The sequence below is a fragment of the Onychomys torridus genome, chromosome 18 (genome assembly GCF_903995425.1).
Source record: "Onychomys torridus chromosome 18, mOncTor1.1, whole genome shotgun sequence".
NCBI lineage: Eukaryota > Metazoa > Chordata > Mammalia > Rodentia > Cricetidae > Onychomys > Onychomys torridus.
The window spans coordinates 41570602-41590597 of record NC_050460.1 but is presented as its reverse complement, the minus strand read 5'-3'; the positions used below and the strand labels follow the sequence as shown (position 1 = coordinate 41590597).

The 19996-nt window shown below is 42.4% G+C and overlaps 1 protein-coding gene across 2 annotated transcripts in view; it reads right to left on the bottom strand.

Moving 5' to 3' along the window:
• The window catches only part of P4ha1 (prolyl 4-hydroxylase subunit alpha 1), a 58094-nt gene extending 41807 nt beyond the window's left edge, over window positions 1–16287 (bottom strand). For both annotated transcript variants that reach the window (XM_036167567.1, XM_036167568.1), the window contains exon 1: window positions 16043–16287. The gene's annotated coding sequence lies outside the window, so the exon portion shown is untranslated. The remainder of the gene's footprint in view (window positions 1–16042) is intronic.
• Between the last annotated feature and the right edge of the window lie 3709 nt (window positions 16288–19996).

Below are 19996 nucleotides of genomic sequence, written 5' to 3'. Positions count from 1 at the left end.
GACGAAAAAGATAGGATTGTATGGTATATTAATTAAACATGAATTAAGCTATGCTATTTTTTTGTTTGTTAGAGACAAGGCCAGACAGGCTGGCCTTGAACTTACTATGTAGCCAAGGATGACCTGGATCTTCTGATCCTAATAACTAGGATTACAGGTATGTACCACTATGCACTGTTTATGTGGTACTGGAGATGGTGGAACTCAGAGCATGATAAACCCAGAGTAGGGTAAGTACTGTATCAACTGAGCTACACCCCCAATCACAACGTTATTATTTCAAGTTGTGGAGAATACCAAAGAATTAACACCCCTGTATATTTAAACTAGTAATTTCTCTTAAAGACAGTTTTTGAGGGCTAGCTTTGGAGGAAGAAGGTTTTGCTATTACTTTTAGGAAGGGCTAAGTTCTCTTATTATTGTGTTCTATGTTAAAAAAAAATCCAAGCCTAGTAGTACACAGCTGTGATTTCCCCCCTAATTTCAAACTTGTAGCAAAGCTTTTCTTTTAAATTTTTTTCTTTTTCCATTCTTCTGTGTGTGATGCAAATATGCATGCATGCATAGCCTGAGGCTGATGTCTGGAATCTCTTAATCACTCTTTTAATTATTCATAGAGGCAGGTTCTTTCAACCAAACCCAGAGCTCACTCATGGCTAGTCCCTGGAGCCAGCTTGCTCTAGGGATCAGGTTTTTGCCATCTAAGGCTGGAATCACAGGCAGACCGCCACACCCACTTGGCATAATACCTGCATTCTGGGGGTCTGAACTCTGGTCTTCACAGTCCTTTAACCACAGAGCCTCTCCCCACTGCCTCCTGTCTTTCTCCCCAGTCCCTGGAGCAGTCTTTCCTAGTGAGACCTACTCATGATAAGGAGGGTCTTAGTAACTACTGAACTGAACGGCCCACCTCGCTTCCCCACCCACTACACTAGCACAGTTCCTCCTCCGTAGCTACTGCATTACAGCCCCCCACTACAGTGGGGCTTGCTCCACAAGCAGGTTCCCATCCCTTAGGCTGACCTGCCAACCTGTTCTTGTAGGCATCTCACTGATCTGTCCCATGTGAATCTGTCTAAACCAACAGACTTTTCAGATGCTTAACTGAAAGCCCCCCTATTTCATAAAAGCTGAAAAGTACTTTCAGCTTCACACTTATGTAGAATCTCAGTAAAAATAGATCACAGCAATAAAATGGCATTCTGGAAGAACTCCTGTATCTCCTCCCTCAAGTTTGCTACAAGTTTCCAGATCCTTCCAGAAGCACACAGTAGTGAGATCCAGCTTTCTTGGCTGCCTTACAGTGAGTGATCTAGGGAAAGCTTCTAGAATGTAGCAGATGCAGGCACTTCCTCTCTTGCGCTCCTGCCAAAGCACAGGGCTTTTTCAAAACACTGGGCTATCTGAAAAGTCTAGAATTTTCTCAGTGTTTAATCAGATTTCTGCCATAATTCTCTTAATGAGTAAATGCTTATTTCTAGAAAAAATTACACATTTTGATTATATTAACAGAAGGCTAATCACAAGTATTGTGTAAATTTTTAACTTACAATAAATTTGAGATCTGTCAGATTAGATTTTTCATTACTAAAATATAGTTATTAAAGATTCTTTGTTACTTGCCATTTTCTTTAAACCTCACAGTAAATCAAAAACCATTAGCTTACAGAAATAACAAAAAAGCAGTTTTAAAATGGCATTTTCTTCCAGTAACTATGTTTTTTCAAACGTTTCCCTTTTTAAAAAAATATTGTTTTAGATTTATTTAAATGTATGAGTGTTTTTCTCTGGAGTATATATGTGTACTGCATGCACTGGTGCATCAGATCACCCGAGACTAGAATTTACAGCTGGGACTAAACCCCAGAGCCTCTGGAAGAAGAGGCAGTGCTCTGAAGCTCTGCACCACCTCTCCAGCCCTGAACAACTATACCTTTAACTACAGGGCCTATATAAAACCCCAAAGCACTAGGAATATGAAGAATAAGTGTCTGCTTCTTCAAAATAAACTCTGCAAAGATCAAATAGCTATAATCAAAACAGTGTAAAAAAAACAAGTTATAAAGTCTTTAAAAGCTGGGAATTTATAAGCTTAAAAATAAAACAGGTGCCAGTAAGATGCTCAGCTGGTAAGGCACTTGCCAACAGACCCGATGACCTGAGTTCAGTCCTCAGACCTCATGTGGTTCAAGGAGAGAACAGCTCCAGTTAGTTGCCCTCTAGCCCCCTCCTATAGTGATATTTTATTTGTATTGAAATGTGATTTTATTTGTATGTTAATAAAGTTGCCTTGAGGTCAGAGCAAGCCAGAACAGAAGCTGGGCGGTAGTGGTGCACGCCTTTAATCCCTGCACTTGGAAGGCAGAGCTAGGTAGATCTCTGTGTGTTCAAGGACACAGCCAGCATGGCAGACACACGCCTTTAATCTCAACCATAGAAGACCTGGAGGTTTGTTCAAACAGGCAGTGACGACGAGGTCATGTGGCTGAGTTTACAACCAATGAGAAAACAGAACAGAAAATCTATAAAAAAAGATAGGACACAGAGGTAGCTCTCTTGCGGAGAGGAAAAACAGCAGAAGCAGTGAAGGGTAAGGTTTTCCGCTCTTGCTCTGACCTCGTGGTTTTTAACTCTGCAATTGGTTCTGTGTTTCTTATTTAACAAGCCGGTTACATCTACACCCTCCTCCCCAAATATTGATACAAGCCCCGCCCCCAGTAAGTTAATTAAAAAATAAAAAGGAGCTAGGTGTGGTGGTGCACCTTTAAATCCCAGAAGGCAAGGAGGCAGGGGCAGGTGGAGCTCTGTCAGTTCAAGGCCATCCTTGTCTACACAAAATGAGATCCTGTCTCAAAAATAAGGGGCTAGAGTATGTAATGCTCTTACAGAGAATCTGAATGTGGTTCCCAGCACCCGCATCAGGTACTTCATAACCACCTGTAACTCCAGCTCCAGAGATCTGACTACTCTGGCCTCCATAGGCACCTGCACTCATAAGCATGTACACACACACACACACACACACACACACACACACACACACACACACACACACGAGGGGGAGGGGAGGAGAGAGAGAAAACAATCTATCAAAATCCAGATGGTATAAAAATGAATAGGTTTGTATGGACCACTGAAGTGGCCCAGTGGGTAAAGGCTGCCAGCAGCCTGAGAACCTGAGTTTATTCCTCAGGACACACGTGGTGGAGAAGAAAAGTGACTCTAAGTTATCTTCTGACCTCCACTGGAGCACCATGGCACATACAGGCACACAAAGTAAATAAAGTGCAATAAAAGAAAAATTTAGATGAATCTGTATTTTATAATTCTACTGACTAAAGATGCTAATAGGTAAATGGATAAAGAAATTAGAAATTCAAAAGGAGAAACTATGCTTAACAACAAAAAAAAATGTTCAAATGTATACATCTGTGATCCCAGCACTTAGGAGGCTGAGGCAGAAGTTCAAATCCAGCCTGTGCTATATAAATAGTGAAAGTGTCTCTAGCAAAACAAAAGGGGAAAAATAACCTGTAACATAGTTGTGACTATGTAAGAAAAGATGCAGAAGGAATTCATGGGAACGTAAGAGAACATTAGGTGACTTTCCTATCTACCGCTCTCTGCATATTCTGTTATGTATGTGTATGTGATGTATGTGGAGGAGAACACACATTTGGAGGTCAGACAACTTTGTCTATTTAGTTCTCTCCTTCAACCTTTACAGGGATCCTGGGGTTCAAACTCAGGTCCTCAGCAGTGTGGCAAGTGCTTTACACACGGAGCCACCTTGTCCCCTACCCATTTTCCAGGCGTCTTATCTGGAGGTCCATCTGAGGGCACACCAACTATGAAGTAGTGAGCTACGCTGTCATGGTGGCATGCCTGCCCGTTCTCCTTCTTCCCGGAAATAGACACACAACCCAGAGCAAACCAATCACTCATGAATGTAAGTGTTAAGAAATGGGGAGAAAACAGGTCTTCATGGAACTGCTTAACTCACACGTGAACTGAGTCGGACCTATGACTACTTTTCCTAGTTCTCAAGGATGTATCCAACCACTAAAGACAAAGTAATGCAGAACCAAGTATTTCTAACCACAAGGTCTCTTATTCTTTACAACTGGTGCACTGAACCAGTGAGATACCCCAATAACTTCCCAAACACCGAAGGAAGCCTCTTATAGAAGTCTTTTTTTCCAGGCTACTTTAAATTGGATTTTATCATTTGCAATATAAAGTTCAGGCCTATACAGCATCACTCCAAACAACCAGCAAGAAAAGCTAATTGTTGCTGTATAGCTATGGTTCTCAAACTGCCAAATCAGAACCATCCAAAGATCTGAGATAGGCAGGTAATTTGTACACATATCCACGTGCTGCAGACGTTGCTGGTCTGCCGACAATACTTGGAGAGCCACTGGATACAGGAAAACATTGAAATCACAACAACAGGACTCTTTCTTTAAAATGGTTTTAACTTCATCTTTCAGAAAAACAGACTCACTCTAATCTGTTTCAATATTATATCTCATTTACCCACATTCACTGAACAACCTAAGTGGCATGTTAATAGGCAGACATAGCTTTATTAATCACAGTTTTAAAAAAAAAAAAGCATAATGATTTTCTTAATTACTATGTCCTATTTCCATTTATTTTTACCCTTCAGGTCTGCAAAAGCAAATCACCACAGAATACTTAAGAGTCAGGCCTCCCAAGAGCTAATCCAGCATTAAGAAAAAGTGAGATATAATTGCCTTCTGCTCTAAATCTTCAAGTGGGGGGCAGAATTTAAATAAGCCAAAGTAAATGCAATCTCTTTCATTTTATGATATTTATTCATTTGGTCTTTCTGAGACAGAGTCTCACTATGTAGTCCATGCTGGCCTTGTGGAGTACTGAATGTAATCTCGTAAGAGGAAAAACTAAGTCTCGGGATTCCTGAGAAGACCTGCAAAGAGAGGAGAGAGAGGAGAAGATTTAAGGGATGGAAAGAGAAGACAGAAAGGATGCCAAGATAAACCTGGTATTGTGGAATAGGAATAATTTCAGGCCCAATGTGGCACTGCAGAGCTGTAACTGCAGCCCTGAAGAGGCTGGAAGACCGGAAATCTGAGACCAGCCTGGGCTACCGCTACCATGAGTTCTCGGCCAGCCTAAGCTACAGAGCAAAACCATGTATCAAAAAAGAAAAGGATTTGATTACTGCTTAGACAGTAGATTCATGAATTTTTATTATACAATCCTGTAACATACATGTATATGTTTAGTGTGAATGTTGTAATTTTAAAACAGAAGAGAAGCAACCAACTTTTCTGAAGACATTCTCAGGCAGGCCTGGATAAACATACACTGCTATCTACCAAACATAACTTTTCTGTCCTGCTTCTTACAGGAAAAGTCCAGCCCCACACACTCATCGGGTCAATCAAACCTAGTAACAGGTTTTGGAATAGTTCTACTACACTGCAAACATTTACAGTGTTATCAGCATTCACTGAGTTTCAAGTACAAGTTATTTAATGGATTACTAGAACAGGACATCTGGCAGATCCTTTCAGCCTCATATTTTTCTTCTAAAAAAGTTGCAACGTTTTAAGAAAATTCCTCCTTCCCAGACACATCACCCAAATCTTAACGGAGATGAAAGAATGCTTGATATTCTAACCTAAACTTTGCCTGACATTAAAATTTTCCACAAGGCTCCTTTTAAGTCTCTCCCTGCCTCCCACACTTTCGTCAAAGCTTTTAGAAAGCCCTAGCAGATCTCACACTACTGCTCGTTCTCCTGCCTCTGGGTTCACCTTTAATCTTGTGATAGTTTTCACAATCAACACAAACTCTGGTTCCTAATGGAGGACACTACAACGTGCTGCGTAACTGGACTTGGCATGCTTTCCCATTCCAGTAGGACATGTTTTCCAAAACAACTAAACAATTACTAAAAGAACTGGTTAAATTTCTAATCTTCCTTGCAATCCCTCAACAAACTGTAATTTGTCTTAACTTTATTCTATAAATTTCCATCATGCTTCTGATGGACAGTTATTTTAATGCTATGATCAGATTTTTAATAAAAATTTAGGAATCACTATTAAAATGCTCTTGTTCTTGACTTTTAGACTGTCTATTTTATTTTAGAGAGAGGGTCTTCCTATGTAGCCCTGGTTGTCCTGGAACTCACTCTGTAGACCAGGATGGGCTGGAACTCAGAAATCTGCCTGTGTCTGCCTGAGTCCTGGGATTAAAGGCATGTTCCACCACATCTGGCTTAGATTGCCTATTTTAAACTAAACAATAGATTTTAATTGTTTCAAGCACCTTAGAAACACAGGCATTTCCTGCCAGGTGTGGTGCCACACATCTACAATTCAAGAGACTAAAGCGTAAGATTATGAGTTCTAAACCAGCCTAAGGGTGTGTGTGTGTGTGTGTGTGTATCCTGTCTCAAAACATACCTTTCCTAATGTAGAAAAAAGTTAGAGCTCTTTTCCCAGGATACAGAGCCTAAAAATGGCAGTGTGATATATTACAAGCATTCTAAATTAATAAGATTTATCAATAATGTCTACTTTATTTGATGGCCTTTTAATTGGAAGGAGAATAAGCAACTTAAAACATGAGGCTAAAAGTGACCACCACCAAGTAATTAAAAAAGCAGTGTTTCAGGGGTGGAGAGAATCCAGCAGTTAACAGCACTGGCTGTTCTTCCAGAGTACCAGGGTCTGATTCCCAGCATCCTTATGACCACTTGCCTGTAACTCCAGTCTCAGGGGATCTGCCACCCTCTTCTGGCCTTTGCAGATACTACACATACAGTGTACAGATAAACAGGCAAAACACTGACACACGAAATAAAGTAATTTTAAAAAGCCTTAGGTTTATGAAAACAACAATAAACCCACGTAACGTAAATTAAAGCACTCAGGGTGGTGTCAGGCACACAGAAGACACTGAAACGCCGACAGTGGGGCAAGAACTACAGCTGGGTTTGTTTCCAAGGTGTCCTGAGGGACATGGAAAGAAAAACAAAGACTTGGAGAGGGAGAAGAGGACCTGACTCAAGCTTCACCAGAAATCAGATGCAGACTGTACTTTCAGAGGGAGCAAAGAGTGGAAGGAGGCTGTGGAAAGGAAGGAGGAAAAGAAACATTAAATTATGCATGCAATGCTTGATGCTGCTTAAGGATCCTGCTATATACAAACAGTAACGTTTTCTAAAATTTCTCCTACAGATAAAACAAAGATGCCAGGTGTGGTGGCACACACCTAAAATCCCAGCACCAGGAGGTAGGGGCAAGAGGACCAACTAAGAGTTTGGGGCCAACCTAGTCTACATAGTGAGTTCTGGGCCAGCCAGAGCTACTGAGACCTTGTCTCAAAACAACCAACAAACAAAAACACCAGAAAATAAGAAAAGAGCCAATAATCCCTGCACTCAGATGACTGAACCAGTAGACTCTTGAGTTTGAGGTTCATCTGAACTACCGAGTCCAAAGTTGCTGGCCTGAACTATACAATAAGACCCTGTTTCAACAAAACAAAACAAACAGAAAACCTTACAAGGACTCTCTCCTCCCTTTTTTGCCTATAATTAAGCCACTGTTCCAGACTTCTCTGTATTGATTTGCTTTTTAGCTTCCCAAAAAAGGAACTGAGTTGAATGTGTAACATTCAAGCAGCTGAGACAGGAGAATTCTGAATTCAAGGCAGTCTGGTCTATGACTTTGTCTCCAAGGGTTTTTGTTGTTTTGTTTTGTTTTTATTTAATTGGCCATGTTTGTTTTGTGTGTGAACTGTTTTGTTCACTGACTATATCTTTTTCTACTATCAGACTGCCTGGAGTACGGTAGCTTTATAGCAACTTGGCTCTTTCCAAGGGTTTTCACTTTTCCCCATCTTTAGAATCAGCTCCTCAGTCTCTGTAGGTACACTGCTGGGATACAGGCTGGTTTGAGAAGAGTGAGCATCTTAATAGTCTGATCCATGAAGATGGTATAGCCAGAGTTTTGTCATTTCAGCATACTCCCTTGTACAGTTCTGAGAAGCTGCGTGTTTCTGTGGCCATTAAGATGGTAACTGTTCAGGTAACCACCAGATGTTAAGTACCCATTAAGGAGAAGGACAACTGACCAGTGTATACTGACTGACTTTCTATCCTGTAAACTTGCTGAATGCACTCATTTGGAGGACTCTGCTTTTTGAAACAGGACCACCTGTAGCCCAGGTTGACCTCAAGCTCATCATGTAGCAGAAAATGACCTTGAAACTCCGCATCTTCCTGCCTCTCCCTCCCATGTGCTGAATTACAGGCACAAGTCCTCTTGAGCCTTTTAAAATTATCTTTCCGATCTTTTACAGATATGTTGTCTCAGAATAGTAGTAATTCTTCCCTCTTCAAGCATACTGTTAAAAAAAAGAGACAAGCCAACAACGGGAGGAGACTATTTCCTTATCATTTATGCTCTAGTTCTCCTACATATTAACCCGGGGAGAAGTATCCGCCTCCACAAAGATCTTTACACAAAAGCTCACACAACACAACACAGAAAATGGCCCAACTGTCCATCAAAATACCATTCACCAATAAAAAAGAATGTACATGGAGCAACATGGATAAATGCCAAAAGTCAATGTTAACTTTAAGAAGTCAGACTCACACCTCCACACAAAATTATTTTATATAACACCCACAAACGAATCTTAAGTCACATAGAGGAAAGGTCTCTCAGAGCAGGAAACAGAGACCTCAAAGAGCCATGAGGAAAAGTTTAAGGGTGATGGACGTTCCTTGTATTGATTATATTGACATTTTAAGTGTCTTTGCCAAACTTACCAAATTGCACACTAAACATGTGCACTTTATTGAGTGTCTGTTATTCCTCAGCAGAGTTGTTTAAAACATGTCCATTTCTTCAGATTACTATCACTCTGCTTGGTACCTATAACAACTGTTCACTGTATTCATAAGTGAGGTCAGTAGTGTTTTTCATTATTCAAGCGTAAGTAATTTATTTTCAAAATACATTTGTGGTGAAAAGAGATGACGAATATAATCTGAAATCATGCAAATTTGACAACTTCATGCAATCTTTGAATATAAGTGAAATCTTTGTATTTCTTATACTATTTATTAATGGGGGCACATGCCATGGCATATGTGAAGGTCAAAGAACAGCCTGGAATCGGTTCCTCTTCTGCCATGTGAATCAGAGGATCCAACTTAGGCCACTGGACTTGGTAGCAAGTACCTTATCCTGCTGAGCACCACCTTGCCAGCCCTGAATATGAGTAAAATCTTATGCAAGTTAAAAAAAAAAAAATAGGTGGAGGGATTCATGTCACAGATATTGAAGGTCAATCTATAACCACTTCATTACTAAGCCAGCAGCATCCCTAATAACAATCTATTAACATCTGTCCTTATGTCCACAGAGAAGAGTAGTCTTCACTCCTCAAGGAAAGTTCTCTGAGCAACAGAAGACCGCAACAGAAAACCATAACCAATCAAAACTCAAGAGCTGTGGAGCCCAGTCACAGCCCATACATCTAAAAAACACCCCTACATCTAAGGCTCAGGGAACATGGCCCAGGAGGGGTCAGAAAGATGGTAAGAGCCAGAAAACCAGGGAATTTGCCGTGAGACTCTTATCTCCTAGTAAGGTCAAAAGCTCCACCCATAAACTCCCAGCATGACCTACCCAAACATGAGCTGAGCAAGGACAACAGAATGGACAGGGTGTGGGGAGGCTCTACATAACTAGCTATAGGCAACTAAGGAATGCCGGGAGCAGGAGAAATAAGTCTTCCCCAGGGAAGAGCACATCACTTGGTTACCCAATACCAAGTGGTCAGCCCTGCAAACATACATACAAGCAACATTATACAGACTGAGGTTTTACATGTGTGTATGTATATATACACACATATATAGTCATATTATCTATGTATGTGTGTGTGTGTATATGAAATGAAAATTGATGAAAAGAGGCTATGAATTTGAAAAATGAGGATTATATGGGAGGATTTGAAGGAAAGAGAAATGTAATTATATTACAATATCAAAATTTTTTTAAAAGTTAAAAAACATGAGGTGCCAGGCAGTGTTGGCACATACCTTTCATCTCAGTACTAGGGAGGCAGAGGCAGGGGAATATATGTGAGTTCAAGGCCAACCTGGTCTACAGAGTGAGATCCAGGACAGTCACACAGTTCCAGGGCTATACACTGAAACTCTGTCTCAACCCCCAACCCCTCAAAAAAAGTGTGAGGGGATTTGTTTGAACAAAGGAGCAAAAGCAAAAGTCAACATAGCAAGTCATGTTTGGAGCCCTAAATTCAGCAAATAGGGTTCACAAACACTATAGGTTCTTGTTTTTAGAGAACTGGATATGAAAGTCCAATTAATATAAAATTAGAGTAAAAGAGAAGCCTTCAGCCTATTTAAAATGAGTTAATATTTACTAGATATTTCTCAAATAGACATATAAATACATGTAACTGTTTCCCATTCTATTTCAAATTAGAAATTATAATTCTTTCAGCACAGTAATCAATATGTGTGTGTGTGTGTGTCTATATCTATATAACACAACAAATGCTTACTTACCTATACAGAATCAAAGACACCTTCAAGACAGTGTCTCTAAGATCCAACACTAGAGCATCTCAATATATGTATTTGCCTTAGCTGAAACAATTATTTGGTTATCAAATGTCTGTACTTCCAGTTCCAGGTAACCCGATGCCTCGTGCGATCACTGTGGGCACACTGGTACACATACAGACAAGCAGACAAAATACCAATACATATAAAATAAATAAACCAACCCCCTCAAAAAACAAACAAACAAAACCACTTTTCAAAGACTGAAAAAAAAAAAAATCTGGAGAACTGGGTACAGTGTAACACACTGTAATCCTGGCACTCAAGAGGCTTCAGAAAGAAGAACCTCAATTTGTGGTCAGTCTAGACTACACATCAAGAGACTTGTGTCAAGCAAAGGAAAAGGGGACAAAACAACAGTCCAACTCCACAGCCCTTGCTCACTACATCTCAATAGAGTCTACAGCATGTGGGCTGCATTCACACAGATGAGTTTTCTTTGTAAAATGGAAGAAGCTGAGGACTAAAGAGAGCTTATGTAAAGCTCCAGGCAGCTGGTGTCACAACTGCTATCTACTACTACTACTGTATTTGGGTCTTTTGAGGGGGTGTAAAATAATCCAAAGAACAATTCATGATTAGAAAACTTGGTATGTTTCACTAACATGAAACACGAATCAAGAGAATGAACAACCTGCAACCAACCACACCCAAGTCCCAGCTTCGCCACTTACTATTCTTAATCAAATGATGAGACCTTTCTGAGTCTTTCATTTGTAAAATGGAGCTGACCATAAAAGCACCTCACAGAATTTACTTAAAAGAGAAGTTCTACAGCACAGGGAATGTGGCTCAGTGGAAAGAAAAAGTCCTTGCTTAGCATGCACAAAACTCTGGGTTCGATTCCCAGCATAGAGGAAGGAACATACACAAGTTATGTATGTGTATATAAAACTACATAGTAATTTCCAAGATAGCCAGGGCTACAAAGTGATGAGACTTTGTCTCAAAAATAAATAAAAACATTTTCCAGAGCACTTTCTGAATTACTTGAGGACTGAGTACAATGGTTGGTATCCATGGTTTGGATCTAGTTTTACAGCTCAAAGGTTCCTGTGTAGGAAGCTTAGTCCCCCAGTTCGGCTATAGACAGGGAGTGAGAGGAAAGATGAAGGACATGCAAGATGAAGGAGGTGCAGAGGTCAACTGCCAGGAGTCAGGTCTCTCTCCTAATATGTGGGTCCTGAGGACTGAACTCAGGTTTCCAGACTTGATGACAAGTGTCTTTACCCACTGAGCTATCTCATCACCTGAAGGGTAGAACTTTTAATGTTTTTGTTATTAAGATTTTAAAATTTATATATATATATATATATGAGTATTCTGGCCACATGTATGTATGTGCACCACATGCATGCCTGGTATCCTCAAGTCAGAAGAGTGCATGCAATCCTCTAGAACTGCAGTTACTGACAATTGTGAGCCACCATGTGGGTGCTGGGAATCAAACCTCAGTCCTCTTAAGTAGCAAGTGCTCTTAACCACTGAGCCATCTGCCCAGGCCCAGTGGTAGAGCTTGTAAGAGGTGGGGACTAATAGGAGGAGGTGAAGTCACTGGGGGCACCATTTTCAGAAGGGACCAATGAAGTGGTTAAATTACTGGGATGCCACTCAGAAGGGATAACGCTGTTTCAGGGTATATCAGTTCCCTCAAGAGTAGATTGTTAGGGAAAGTGAACCACACCCCTGGATCTATGTGGCTTCCTTCCTTATCCCATGATTACTTTCAAATACACTCAGCATTGTGAGGCCATCTGCTGTGAGGCCATCACTAGAGCTGACCACAAGTCAGAGCCATGTTTCTTTTCTTTTCCTTTTTTGTTTTTGTTTTTTTGTTGTTTGTTTGTTTGTTTGTTTTTCAAGACAGGGTTTCTCCATGCAGTTTTGGAGCCTGTCCTGGATCTCACTCTATAGACCAGGCTGCCCTCGACTCACAGAGATCTGCCTGGCTGGGACTAAAGGCATGTGCCACCACCGCCCAGCCAGAGCTGTTTCTAAGACTTCCAGACTCATGAACAAAATTCTTTTCTTTACGTATTATCCAGTCTCGAGCATTTTGTTATAACAACAGAAAAATGGCTAAGACAAGGCTGAGCACAATGGCATATGCCTTTAATCCCAGCATTTTGGGAGGCAGACTCAGGCAGATCTTTCTGAGTCTGAGGGAAGTTCTAGGTTCAACCAGGGCTATAATAGTGAGAACCTTTCTCAAAATATTTAATGAATTACAGAGATGAAAAGAAAACCAGTTAAAAGTTAACTGCAACCATCCAAATAAATGAAACAACTACTGAATTATAGTCTTCCCTTTATATTATTTATAATACACAGCTCAAATGTAAAATACCAGAAGCATGATATATTAATTTGATTTAATATTACTGAGAAAACTGTAAACCATCAAAACATGGACACATTTCTAAAAACAGGAAGCAGAAGAAATCTAAGGCAGAATTTATTCTGATGATAGTTATGTAAGAAGCATGAATCTTAGCACTGTATTTTTAGCCAACATCCAGCCAAAGATACTAACAATCATCCTGGGCATCCAAAAGAAAACAGGAAGAGGAATTTGCTTCAAAATTTCTATACTACTCTAAATGAGAATCTTTTATAATTTTCTAGGTTTAATCAGGCATAACATCCATTTGGCTAAAGGAAAACTAAAGAGAGGAGGATAGCTTCAATTTATATAAAAATATTTCCCTGAACACAAGTTTTAACTGATTTCACTTATCTTTTTTTTCCCCAGAGCTGAGGACCAAACCCAGGGCCTTCAAGTGCTCTACCAATGAGCTAAATCCCCAACCCCTGATTTCACATATCTAAGTCCCCATTTTTTGCATATATTTATACACATGCCACAAATGGTTTAATTTTAAGACTTAATATCTTACCACAAGAAAGGCAATAAATTCAATGTCAAAGACCATTCAAGTTATTTTTCTTATCTTCATGTTTATTTCACCTTCAGTGTTACAATACTGGAGGGAGAGGAAGGACCATATACAACATGATATGTTTTTATTGACTCACAGTACCACAGTTGAACACATTCTAACTTTCATCAAGTTTATTAGAGCGGCAGGGCGGTGGTGGCGGTGGTGGCAGTGGTGGCAGTGGTGGCAGTGGTGGTTGCGCACACCTTTAATCCCAGCACTCAGGAGGCAGAGCCAGGCGGATCTCTGGCATCAACGCACATGTTTGAAATTAACTACTCCATGCTTGTCAAATATGTAACCACTCTGCAGCATCAGAAAAATAGTAGTATCCCCCTACCAAAGCTGAGACTCACCTGCAACAATGGAACACACAGGTGACCTAAAGCTTTGTTCTTCAATGCTTGTTTTTTACAATTACAAGTTGTACCTATTTTTCACCTGCTTTGCTGAGTTAGCAAGGGACAAAATGCTCAATCCTTTTCTATCCCTGTCCCTGTTTTCAGTGTTTCAAAATGAAACTCATTTCAGTCGAACAACGTAAACAGCTTTACCCACCTAAAAGAGAAATAATCATTTCCCTAGTCTGAAAACCCAAAAGGCATTTGCCCTCAGAAAAAAAAAAAACACTAGACACAATATTCTATAATCAAACTGTCACAACCTTTTAAAGTAAGTAGTAAAAAAAAAAAAAAAAATCTATGCTTCCTACAAAAAAAAAAAAAAAAAAAAAAAAAAGGCAAAACTTCAAATGCATATTTAAGGATCTGATCTGAAATGACACTCAGGCTGAAGTCCAAAGTTAAAGAAAAATCAGAGGCCGAGGAGAAAAAAGAAATCACAGCTGTTCATATTTCAAATCAAGACAAAAAATTCAAGCTTGTACACTTTCAGCTTCTTCACTATTTCCTGCTTAAAAAATCCATTTTCTCCACAGAAATAGTCAAAATAACCCTTTTATGTGTTTTTAAAATTAATTTTCAATGTTCCTGCTATGCAGGCATGACTTTTTTATATGGTTATTTTAGGAAAAGACTAGCTCCATTCATAAGCTACATCTAAACCTGAGAAGGGAAATACGTTTTTTCCCCTCAACCTTAAAAAAAAAAAAAAAAAAAAGGCAAAAAGTTGATGAAAGAACGCTGCTGCCACGTCTCCCCCCTCCCCCTCTCACGTAGTGGCGATTCCATCCCTCCCGAGCGCATTCCAAGGAAAAGTCCAAGAGCCTCGGCTCTGGGAGAAACAGTTAAGTCGAAACTGGCAAGTTCCTTTTAATTTTTTTTTTCAGCTCGCTTCCTAAAAGAGGACCCAGCAGCTTCTCCATTCCTTTCTGTGGGAGGCTCTGCTCTCTAACCGACGGGGCAAAAAAATCCAAGAGTCCTCATTCGGTGCGGTCCGCTTAAGATGCCAGCGTCTAAAAAGTGCATTTGGATTAAGTCCCCGCTCTTGAAAGAGTCTCCTATTTCTCGTACCATCCTTCCCCCGCCCACACACACACACACTAAACATTCATCGGGAGTGGGGGGGCAATCACAAAACTTAAATTTAAAACTCTCACACAACCACGGAAGGTTTGCCTGCATGCAACAGACTGACTTTTCGACCCTACAAGGGGAGGGAGGGACGAAAAGGGGTGGGGGGAGTGAGCGGAACGAGAGGAGTGGGAGAGGAGGACAGGAGGGGGGTTGGGGGGGAAGGACCGGGTTCGTGCGTCCTTAAATTGACTCCCGGGGATGCAGAGGAAGCCAGCTTCCCCGACGGTGTGGAATGACAGCCACTTCTCAGCTCCCGCAGCCCAACTCCCCGGGCTAGGTCTAACTGCTGAGGCAGCACCCGCGACACGCCACGGACAAGTTCAGCCCTAACTTTCGACTAGGTCCCACGTCCCCGCTTCACTTCCCAAAAGCGAGAAAGGAAAAAAGAAAAAAAGGCGGAGGAGGAGTGCCCAGCCCCGGCTGCAGGCAGGCGCCCGCCGCAAGCTGCTCCCCAGCCACATGCTAACCATCTGCGGCCGTGGCAGCCCAGAAAACCCCGGCCCGCCCTGGCCGCCTTCCTCCTCCAGCTTTGGAGGGAGGAGGACCAGGTACCGCGCGCGACCCAAGGCCACAGGGAGGCAGGCTGGCTGCCCCCGGGATGGAACATTCAAGAAGGTCCCAGTCCCGGGGCGGGGCAGAAGCCGCTTTGCAGCCTTAGCCGGAGGCAGGACGGGGGCGGCGAGGGGAAGCCGGGCGAGCGGCGGGGAGGCTGGGCCTCGGGGGAGGGGTGCGTGGCCGGATCCCCCTCCCAGAGGCCCGGGGAGTGGGGTGGGGGCGGCGGCGGGGGCACCGCACAGAGCCCCCCGCCGTCGAGAGCGAGGGGACGCCCTGCACCCCCCCGGCGGCCCGCGGGGACCCGGCTCCGGTCCCCAAGGTCGGAGGAGGAGCGCCTGCCTCACCTGGAGAGCGGGCCGTGCGGGCGGCGACAGCTCGGGTGCGGCGGGGTCCTGTCGGGTCCTGTCGCCTGCGCTCGGGCCGCTACCTCGCCGCTACCCGGAGCCTGCTGCTAGCCGTGCCACTGGGCGGCAGAGGGAGCCCGTCGGCCCTTTTATAAGCCCCGGGCCGCGCCGGCGCGCCGGGGAAAGGGCGGCCGCAGCCCTCGCTACGTGCGCTCGGTCACACCAGCGCCCTGCCCACTGCGCAGGCGCGCGCCGCCCTTTCTCCCACCCACCACCCGGAGTCGCCCTCGGCCCCGGGGAGTTCCAGGCCCGGGCCGGCCCACGCGAGGACGCAGTGCGCCTGCGCAGGACTCCCGCCACGCCGCCGTTACCGTGGTTACCAAGGGGGTTCCTTTCCTCCCCCCCGCCCCCAAAGTTTCTCCATTCCGTGGAGCGCCTTGGTTTCAGGGTCAGCCGTCCGGTCTCAGAGCGTCGAAGGCAGCGGGACAGACAGAGGTGTCTGGAAAATTGGGAAATCACGCGGAGTCGTGGAGTGGGAAATAAGACGTGCGTCCCGGATGGCTGTCCGGGCTTTCTTGGCCCTTATGGTGTTTTGGTTTAATAAATGCCTATTTATACCTTTAAACACGAGGATTCCGCGCTGTCTCCCATCTATATACTTTATCAGTGAATAATAGATCCAACCCAGGCGTTGTCTGGGTTTAAAAAGATTGGGCTTTAACCTGCCTGTATCTTAGGCTCCACATCTGCAAAGGAGTCCGGTATTACTTATTATCTGTCTCTTAGGATGGGTGCGAGGATGAAATACGATTATGGATAAAAAAAAAAGCACTTACTTAGCACATGCCAAGGATTCAGGGAGTTGGAAGCTTATGTAATGGGAGCGGCCGGGGGTGTGCCAGACTGTTTAGCCTTTGAGCATTTGCCTGCCTTGGAAGAAGGCCTTAGATTTTGTTACCTACACCCAAACAAACCCACACAAAACAAACAAGCGTCAACAACAATAGAGCAGTTTGGAGATGGGGCACAACCGCACCCATGCTGGGACACTCACAAGGGCCAGCAACTCTAGCTCCAGGGGATCCAACACCTCTGGGCCTTCAAGAACACCTGGACTTACCCACCACACACACACACACACACACACAAAATTAAAATTAATAAAAGTAAATCTTTTTTAAAAACCCACTATTGAGCACGCTATATGAAGCACCTAAGTTGTGTTTGAGCTTAGTCATGGTTTTAAAGCCTTACTAACTAGAAGTAAGGACAATGTGGGAGATAATTTACCCATTGTCAGTGAAAGAATAACTTCCCTAAGACTTGTTATTCATTAAAAACTGTCTGTAAAGTTTCCCGTGTTTGCTAAAGTATGGAACTGATTGGCACTTATCGGGGAGGTGGGGTTGATTAAATAGATAAATAGCTTCAAGACCCAAAGGAACTGACTTCTGAATGTGTGCTTCTGCAAGCCTAGTCAGGGTCAATAAAGCCAAAAGCATTTTTGTAGGAAGATTCTCTTTCACTATAATGACAACACAGCTGAATTGTCCAGAGACTAGTGCACCTCTGTAATAGTTTAAGGGTAGGGTTGGGGATTTAGCTCAGTGGTAGAGTGCTCAAGCACAAGGCCCTGGGTTTGGTCCTCAGCTCCAGGGGGTGGGGGGTGGGGGGAGTAGTTTAAGGGTAAAGCATATCCCAACCAAGCCACAAATAAGAGAATTTACAGAAATATAAACAAAAATAACACACACATCTCACTAATACTTTTAAAATGTTTTTATTAAAATGTTATTCTTGCTGGGCCGTGGTAGCTCACACCTTTAATCCCAGCACTCTGGAGGCAGAGCCCAGGAGGATCTCTGTGAGTTCAAGGCCTGCCTGGGCTACAGAGTGAGTTCCAGGACAGGCTCCAAAGCTACACAGAGAAAAACCCTTTCTTGAAAACAAAACAAAACAAAACAAAACAAAAAACAAAAAAACAGTTATTCTTTTAACTTGTAATATAATTGTTTTAAAATGCATTAATAAAAGTATTTTACATGCTTTTTAACTCCCACTGTAGTAAATGCTGACAGATATGACCCATATAAAAGCTCCTTTCATCCTTAATATGTTTTAAGAGACAAGGACCAAAGACTGACTCCAGACCCTGAAGACAGTCGGTGAAACTTCACTTTCAGGAATTGACATGAACCGTGCCCCCTTCTAAGATCCTAGAAGGGATCTTAGCAATATGCCTTCGTGACTACATGCTCTTATAAACTTTGTAAAGAGTGAGGTATTATTACTGTTCTCGTTCATCCTCAGTGACTCCCCCTCTGCCCCACTTCCTCCTCACTATAGGTGGTGGAGTAGCTGGCAGGCATCTAAAACGTTTTGCTAAAATTGAACTAGGGTTACATTTGGTTTGCATTTAGTAAGATTTATTTTTGTAGCCTAGAGTCCCTTTTATATGTGGTTAGGATGTTGCCAGCTGTCCCAAGCTTCCAAGAATACTCTTCTCGCCCATTGTGCTGGCCCTCCCAGGATTATGAAAGAAAGGTGCAAGACCAGAGAGACCTCTTATCGTGTGGATGTGTGCTTTGTTCCAGAGTCAAAAGTGTGTGGCTTGGAATGTGGACCTCGGTAGTAGAGTGCTTGGTAGCATGTGTGATAGATACTATTGGTTCAGACCCTGCACTGAAAAAAGAAAAAAGAAAAATGGGAAGATAATGGAGGAGAAAGTAGAATTGAAATTAAGAAAGCATGAGGCTAATCCATGGTAATTTCTCCCCCCCCCTCTCTGTGTGTGTGTGTGTGTGTGTGTGTGTGTGTGTGAGAGAGAGAGAGAGAGAGAAAGAGAGAGAGAGAGAGAGAGAGATTTTATTTATTTTTGTTTGGATTTTTTTTTTTTTTTTGAAGCAGGGTCTGACTCTATAGGCTACAACACTGGGAAGTTACTATGTAACTAGCCTCAAGATAGCGATAATCCTCCTGCCTCAGCCCTTAAATTGGCAAGTTCCTTTTAATTTTTTTCAGCTCAGTTCCTAAAAGAAGACCCAGCAGCTTCTCCATTCCTTTCTGTGGGAGGCTCTGCCCTCTAACCAATGGGGCAAAAATCCAAGAGTCCTCATTCTGTGTGGGCCACTTAAACTGTTAGGACTAGGATTATAGGGACTGCCACTATTTTAATTTCAAGATTTAATGTTAATCAGTGCTTAGTTAAAAGGAAGTTCTCTCCTGTTAGAATTTAAAGGACTTTCCAGCAAACTAGAATGCTGTCCATTTGGAGAAATCTGATGTGCCCCAAAATTCTTTTTAGATTTATTTATTTATTATTTACACAGAGGAGGGTGCCAGATCTCATTACAGATGGCTGTGAGCCACCATGTGGTTGCTGGGAATTGAACTCAGGACCTCTGGAAGAACAGTCAGTGCTCTTAACCTCTGAGCAATCTCTCCAGCCCACCAATTTTTTTTTAAGTCATTAGATAAAACAAACTGTTGGTGATGTCTCCAGATTTAATGGCAATCTGAAAAATGAATGTGATGTCATCAAGAAGTTATAAACAAGGGCTAGAAAAGAACAATCAGACTGCAACCCACAGAACCAGGGAGGCTACATAGCAGGGGGGACCCTAGGATGACTGTGGCTTATAATAAGTTTTATAATAAGTTTTGGTTTTGCTTAATTACTGGGCAAACTTCAGTGAAACATTTCACTATTAGGATAACAATCTGTACTATATCAAGCTGATAATAGAAAAAATAAAATAAAATAATTAAAAAAAAAAAACCAAAGCTACAGAGATGGCTCAGCAGTTAAGAGCACTGGCTGCTCTTTCAAAGGACAGTGATTTGACTCCTAACTCCCACAGAGTGGCTGACAACCACCTGTAACTCCAGTTCCAGGGGATCCAACACTCTCCTTGGGCCTCCAAGGAGAACAGGTGTGAACATCATGTACAGACA